This window comes from Felis catus, chromosome B2 (genome assembly GCF_018350175.1).
Source record: "Felis catus isolate Fca126 chromosome B2, F.catus_Fca126_mat1.0, whole genome shotgun sequence".
NCBI lineage: Eukaryota > Metazoa > Chordata > Mammalia > Carnivora > Felidae > Felis > Felis catus.
In genome coordinates this window covers 97625524-97631523 of record NC_058372.1, presented here as the reverse complement: position 1 = coordinate 97631523, position 6000 = coordinate 97625524, and the positions used below count along the sequence as shown (strand labels likewise).

The 6000-nt window shown below is 42.4% G+C and overlaps 1 protein-coding gene across 1 annotated transcript in view; it reads right to left on the bottom strand.

Moving 5' to 3' along the window:
• Positions 1-568: 568 nt before the first annotated feature.
• The window catches only part of FOXO3 (forkhead box O3), a 126569-nt gene continuing 121137 nt past the window's right edge, over positions 569-6000 (bottom strand). Inside the window, exon 4 of the mRNA XM_003986453.6 lies at positions 569-5393. The gene's annotated coding sequence lies outside the window, so the exon portion shown is untranslated. The remainder of the gene's footprint in view (positions 5394-6000) is intronic.

The window sequence follows — 6000 nt, the reverse complement described above, 5'->3', positions numbered from 1 at the left end:
ATGCCACTCAGGCTATGAGGGATAGTTTTACGATGGGGTGGGGTTCCCGCTCACTTGTCTGAGAAGCCCTAAACGTACATACCAAGGAAATATTTGTGCTGTTGCCACCAGAAGTTTGAAATATTGTGTGTGTGTGATTTTCAATATGCAGGAAGGCTCTGTTGATGACCGGTGCTCATCTGCTGCTCTCACACAAGGAGGACCTTATTAGGTCAAAATCTCCGACACTCAGTAAAGGCAGAGAGTCTAAATCCTGCCTTCCTACTTAAAAGCTCCTCCAGGGCAACATGATTCTGTGCACACCCAAATGACGATCAGCCACCATGAATGATGCCATAAATCTGCTTTTATTAAATTGTCTGGTTGTCTGTGGAGCTTGAAAGTTGGCTGAAGAAAAAGCTTGCTAGATTATTCAGTTTAGAGAGTTCACAACAGAGTCTTTCAAGCTTTGGGCCTCTCCCAGCCTGTGAAGGAATTCCAAAGGAAGACCTTGACATAAACGCAGCTAGTTCATGTCTGGAGGTAAAGGATGGGGAAGAGAGAACAAAAGACGTCTTGGAGTGAGACAGAGTGTCACTGATGCTTTATTTACATGCGTCACCATCTCGTTTACAAACTAGATTACGGCTGTAAATGGAATACACAAGGCAATATCTACAAACACCGAGGAAAGTTAAGTACTGCATCTCTATTTCATTTGGAAAGGGGGAGATTCCCAAATCAAACTGGTTTTGATTTTTGGGAAGAAAGGTGGTAGAGTTAATTCATGGCAACGTATGGTTAGACAAAATCCTCAGTAAGAATGCAATATGATAGTGTTCGCTTGGAAAGAAAGAATGAGGTGCTTCAAACCAAAGTATCAGCTGCTTGACTCTTAGGTGTTTGAATATGGCCATGCACCATATTTAATTCTAGTCTGAATGGGGAATGAGCAAGAAATTGAAACAGGTAAGACAATTTTACAGATACTGTATACAGATTTTTTTTTCCATTCATGCAACTTTTTTTTCTTAAAAAAGTTAAACATGTGAAGCCAAAACGCACAATACATTTTTTTTTTTTAGTATTAACTCATTTTTCTGGTCCTCCTTCACATCTGTTTACATTTCCCATGTATGTAATGTGCTAGGACAAGTATACGAGAGAAGACTGATTGCCAGGCAATGAGATAATTTTAGAGAAATAAGTGACCAGACATTCAATTTTTTAAAGCAGCCACACAAGTAATTCTGGAGTGTGGCAGAGGCCTCAGAACCAATCATTCATCAAAGAAAAGCGCACACAAATAAAACTAGAGAGGAAAATAGTTCATTCACTTAAACTGCATAAAATGTTATCTACTGATGATTTAGATCAAATAGAATATACTCTTCAGTTACTTGGGCATCTGCATGAAGATCTTGTTTGGCAGACATGATTTCACAAGGGCTTCGCTTTACCCTCATCGTGCCTGCTGCCCCCAGTCTTTAGGAGAGGCTGGCTTTTTCGTACCTCTTTGCCAGTGATTGCATTTCTACAAAAAAACTTTGCTAAATTAAAAAATACAATGGTATGCCTAATCTTACAATGTTCCCCAACTACAGCAAGAAAAAGGAAATCAGAGTTAGAGCTATCAGGGTTTGCTTCTGCTTTCAGAGAGAAAGGGTAACATTTGTATTTCCCTTTGCCAGCCCATGGCATGAGCACGCAAAATAGGACTGGCTGAATGACCGCTTTACTCTTGAAGGTCTTTCCAAGAGATTCAAATGTTCCTTCTTCTTCAGGCGGGGTCCACTGGGTATAGATGAAGTCTGTCCCTACCATCTTTAACAAGATCAGAAGCCACCTGAAATGATACCCTGAGACCTGGCAGAGCTGTCCTGAGCTAGGAGTCATGAGGATCTGACCTCAGGGTGGTGAAGTGACACACGCACACAATACCCAAACTCAATACCAAACACACACACACACACAAAGTCCACCTCGTACTACACATGTGTGTGTAATCCTCCCGTTAACAGGAAAGACAAACTTGTGAAATTTTTAGAAAACACGTGTTCTCAGCAATCATTATATTGAAGAGGATGCAATAAAGGAAATCGACCTCAGATTCATTCACAGTTAATGGGTACGCTGAACCTGGCAGTCTGTTCTCACACCAGGACAGTGAAGGCTTACGATAAAGCTCTTTTCTGACTTTGGTAAAAGGTATCTGGTTCTGGAGACCTGAAGGGAGAACAGAACCCCAGAGTACATGTCATGTTTTCAACATTAGTTACTCTTCTAATTTCCCATCAGAAAGTGGAAGGCTCCCTAGAGCAGCTTACTTAGAGGCTGAGGACAGCCTGGAATAGTTCTCATCAGGATGCAAACATTACAGCTGCCGGGCCCCCGGAGCCTACTAAGTATTCCACTGAGAGGCTCCAGATCAGAAAGCTTACTGAGAAGGACCCATGACATCCAGAACGCCACATGGTGGGCCTTCCTGAAAGCAGTCTCAGTATAAGAAATGGAGGTCAGGTCGCACCTCTGCCCCGTCTGACCACCTAAGAACCCAGCGAGTCTCAGGGAGCCTGGCCTCCAGGTGGAGGGCCAGCTGACAGTGGCCATGGCTAAAAGTGCTGCTGTGATCCTGGATAGGCCTAACTGTTCCGCTCTTGCCTGACTCCCACCTGGAACTCATGCTGGCACTGGACTTTGTCCTGATCTCGACTCTCCACAATGCTCTACACGTAGATGCTATTTGCATTAAAAACAAACAAAAAAACACACAAATTCAAAGCACCCCTTCCCCTCCATATTCTTGACGTGTTCTGTGGCAGCCCTGTTCTCAGGCAGCCCTGTTCTCATACCTCCTGTCCCTCCTTCAGCTGTTTTAGATTAAATTATAATCTGGCTCTAGGACATTCTGTCAGACATTCTGCCTAAAATCTAACAAACACTGAGAAAAAAGGAGAATAAATGAGATGCCACATGTCTGAAAGGAATTCAACATTTTAAAGTTGAAACATATTTGAGGGTTGCTCTTCTTACTGCCAAGGTGGCAATCAGGGTCTATAAAACTGCAAAGGCAAATAGATATTTTTGTTAGTTTACTTTTTTTTTTTTTATTTGAGTTCAGGAGAGAAATTCTCTGGGCTCTACTCCTGTAAGCCCTCCGGATTTTCCTAGTACCTGATACCCCTATACCCTTCGGTCCCCACAGCTGCTGTGGCTGCCTCTAAAATGTATCCCCACCCAGGGCAGCATTTCTTAGAAACCCAGAGAGGTAGCCTTCTTTCACGGATGCTCAACAGTTCCTGCATATAGTAGACTACCAAGGAATCAAGGAAGCGGCTAGCATTATTATAAAGGAATACAGTAAGCAAAAGTCTGTCTCACTGACAAGCAGACCACGTGAATAGAATACATATTTTTAAAAATTATACATACTTTTAAAATGAAGATTACAAACGTGTAGCAGTTTAGAAAAGGCAATATTGCTACAAGTCTACTATAACCACAATTGCACGACAATTTACAGATTCAGTAAAAGGCAGGATGAAATCAACAGGGCCATCACTCAAACATGACAACCCACGCGAGGCGGGAAAGACGTGTGACAATACGTCAAATGGAACTTTCATTATGCTAGGAGCTGTTATCACCACCAATATCACCCCCAGAGGAATCATAAAGCAAAGGTGCACAAAGGGGCCCCTGGCGGCCGGTGGTAGGTGCAGGGGGTGGGGTGGCACGTCTGTGTTGGTGGAAGGGAGTCGGTGCCCACTGCACAGTGCAAGTGTCAGCGAGAACTCATGCAGGGAGGTCTGTGCTGAAATACTAGCCTGTATTCCTAACGTCCATGCAGAATGTTCCATTTTTGTACTGTACATGATAAAATTTATTTATACATTTATATGCCTAATGCTTTTATGCAAAGAAAAGAGTCTTCATATATCACTTTGGAGAAGTATGCATATGCTGTGCTAATCAGAGCTTCATTACACAGTTTCATATGTACCAAAGGTGTTCCCAACTATTCTGTCTACCAAAGAGGGTAACTAATATCATCACACTTTCCAGGTTAAACAGAAAGCACCTATACAGCACCATAACTTTTTGAAAACAAAACAAAATGAAATCCATAGAAGCAGAAAAGTGGGGAAAAATAAAGTCAAAACCGCCCTATCTTGTACTTTCATTGTGTCACTTGTACAATTACAGTCTAAGCTTTTATATATATATGTGCACGCGTGTGTGTATGTGTATATATATATATATATATATATATATATATATATATACACACACGTATATATATATAAATCAGTTTGTATGCTATTGCCTCTCACTCATACACGTCTAGTAGATCAGATTATACACAGCAAGGCTGAAAATATTCAAGGGTGTGTATTTTAGGAAAATAGTGACTCCGGTTTGTACTTTTCATGCATTCTTTGCTGTGAGTTCATTTCTTCTGCAAAGCAAACCAGGACTACTTTTTTTTTCCTTTTCTCCTTAAAACTAAATCCTCTAGTGGTATTTGGCAACAAGTGGGCAGCTGAGCTGATTTCATTCTTGAAAACATCCTAATTTCTAACCCACATACCATCACTGTTCACTGCATTAGCTGAGGATCATGCCAGGAGACCAAGAGACCCACTGACCTGGCAACTGTAGACTAGGTGCTGGGGGTCTCACCCCCTGAGCACCTGACTCAGAACTAAAACACACTGGGTCGAGTGCCACACTCCACTTGTTTTGCCTGTGCAGGATTCAGTCCTGAACTGGTGTGCACAGCAAACAGTTGTGCCATCGTTTGGTTTTTAGAAAAGGATAGTTTTCTACCAAACAAAAGAAGAAAGAAAATCCCCCTCTGGTTTACGTAATTTGTTAGTTTATGGAGTTCCAAGGGTTCAAATGCTTGTGATGACCAAAGCCAGAACAGTAATTGGTACAACATTTTCCTTCTGGTTTTAAATTTGCCAGGGGAAGGATGATTAACATTTTAACATAAAAATACTGCAAGTTAATGCATGTGAAAAACTCAGAAAGTCAAAGGAAAACAAACACAAAAACAACACTTAAAACATCCCATAAACCATCGTGATATGAATACACCACAGAATTGCCAACAGGAGCTCACGGTGTGCTCTGAACGAGGGTGGGTGGTGCTGACAGGATGCTGTCCTTTGCTGGCAGGTGGCTCATCACCCCGTACAAGGAAGATTTTGCATACTTTATATATAGAGAGTTCTGTTCCAAGAGTAAGTGCTTCACCCGGGGTAAGGGGCCATTAACAGTCTCTGCTGGGTTAGGAAAATGGTGCGGGATTCACAAAGGTGTTAAGCTGTAAACGGTATCACTGTCCACTTGCTGAGAGCAGATTTGGCAAAGGGTTTTCTCTGTAGGTCTTGTGTCAGTTTGAGGGTCTGCAGAAGGAGAAAAGAAAACCAGAGGCGATTAGGAACATGCAAACAGCAATCGTAGGCACCTCAGGGTCACACTTCACCAGCCTCCTGTCCCCTCACCTCACCTCCAAGCTAACAGTACTCATAGTAAAGCTGTTTTGCTACACTAGGTTCAGAGGTCTGAAAACCCAGGATAAAGCATGGAGACTACTTACCTCACTTCTGGGCTTCATTACAAGATGCTCTCAAGTTGAAAAAGCCTAGAGGAAACGAGGTCATCCATTTCGGGAGGTTAACAAAGAAAGGTGGTGTTTCAGTAGGCCTTTTTAAGATAGGTAAGTCCAGGGTACAGATGGGGTTTTGCTCTCGACTTCAGATTGAGAGATGTCCTGGGACATGGACCTTTCATGCTAAAATCATAAAAAGTGGTCACCCTAAGCAGACCAGCGGTGCTTTTCTGGTTCTCTCTCACTGGCTATATGGACTCACTGGCCTTGTTTACCATCCAATATCAGGGGGAGTTGAAATGGCCACTTTCCACAAAGGTTTAATCAGTCTGTACTGCTGGACAGAGATTATCTTGACTTCGCTCACCATGAAAGGAGTAAGTGATCTCTAAGTGGGCTGT